The sequence below is a fragment of the Octopus bimaculoides genome, chromosome 2 (genome assembly GCF_001194135.2).
Source record: "Octopus bimaculoides isolate UCB-OBI-ISO-001 chromosome 2, ASM119413v2, whole genome shotgun sequence".
Classification (NCBI taxonomy): domain Eukaryota; kingdom Metazoa; phylum Mollusca; class Cephalopoda; order Octopoda; family Octopodidae; genus Octopus; species Octopus bimaculoides.
Genome location: NC_068982.1, coordinates 87,853,261 through 87,854,832, shown reverse-complemented (window position 1 = coordinate 87,854,832; position 1,572 = coordinate 87,853,261). Strand labels below are relative to the sequence as shown.

At 30.7% G+C, this 1,572-nt stretch overlaps 1 protein-coding gene across 1 annotated transcript in view; it reads right to left on the bottom strand.

The window, feature by feature from the left end:
• LOC106875763 (villin-1) overlaps positions 1-1,572 on the bottom strand; it is a 158,675-nt gene that overhangs the window by 93,262 nt on the left and 63,841 nt on the right. The window lies entirely within an intron of this gene.

Below are 1,572 nucleotides of genomic sequence, written 5' to 3'. Positions count from 1 at the left end.
TATATATATATATATACATAGAGAGAGAGAGAGAGAGAGAGAGAGAGAGAGAAAATATATATTTTAATATTGTGCTTAGGCATAGCGATACCAATAGCGATACCAGGTGTAGAACTCAATATACGTATACTTCAGAAAAAGAACGTTAGTCGAATACATGACAGGAGAAAGAGGAACTATGTAACGAATTTCATTACATAATTTCTCGTCCCTCTGTCATTTAATCAATTTCTTATAAAATATTGATAGATATATAAATAATGAAATGGGTGCTCAACACCGCATTGATGGATAAAATTTTATTTGTGTATTGACGCTGCCATTGGTTTCATGTTAAGAAAATATCTTAATAACTTAACAATTTTTCAAACCGATCACATGGAGGAATGGTGTTCATCTCCATTTTGTTTGAAAACACGTGAGTTCTTGGGAATTTTTTGATTTCTTGTTTTCTTTACAAGGCTTTATAGTGAATCCCTGAGAACATTCGTGTTTTCATTCAAAATGGAAACAAACACGATTCTACCATGTGATCGGTTTGAAAAGTTGTTACATATATATGTATTTACGGGAAACATTTTGAATATGCAAATAAAGCTCCTATTCCATTATGCTGGCCACAGTTTAATGATGCAGACTGGGGAGCCAGTTTTGGGGGGTTGTATCGAGCTGTACCGATATAATGTTGGATAAATATAGTAATTATAACAATAATCTTTGGATGGAATTCATAAACATTGTTATTGTTACTATATATGTGTTCGGGGGTTGTATGTATGTGTGTATGTATATTATATTATATCATATATAAGAAATTACTCATATACCCGAGAGTTGGAAAAAACAGATTTAGTAGATCATTTTATACTAACATATATTAGATACTCTTTAGATAGGTAAATAACAATGGATAACATTATTTTCTTCTAAAGATCTCACGTTTCAAGGTGATAATGCAATGTTTGCTAGTGAAACGTGTTTAGGATTATGTAATTTACGATGTTTCAATAAAAGATAAATTAAATGTCCTGTTTTATTCTGCTCTTGGATAAATATACAATCTATAACTATTCAAATGTTTATGAAAGCAAAAGAATATCAGGAAAAATTAAGTCTAATAATTCATTGAAATTTGGAAATGCACTGACTGACATAAAGTTCTAAGCATTGGTTAACTGTCATTCAAAAACATTAAATTTTCAGGTTATATACATTTTGCTTAGGTACAACGATACTAATAACCTGGTGTTAGAACTCAATATGAATATGATTCATAAAAGAGGTATTAGTCGAGCAGGAGTGTTATAATATATTATATAAATTGCAAGAGAACAACAAATTACGTAATGAACTTCTCTAGCTTACAGCTATTCGACTATAAGATGCAATGCACTTATAGTTCGGTGCTTGCATATCACCCTTTGGCTCTGACAAAGCTATAGGGTAATACATAAGCACACAACTATGAGCGCAATGCATCTCATAGCAAAAAAAACACTAAAAAGCTAATGAAGCACATTCGATCATTTTTGGTTCCATTGCTATTTATGTAATCTCTTACATATATATATA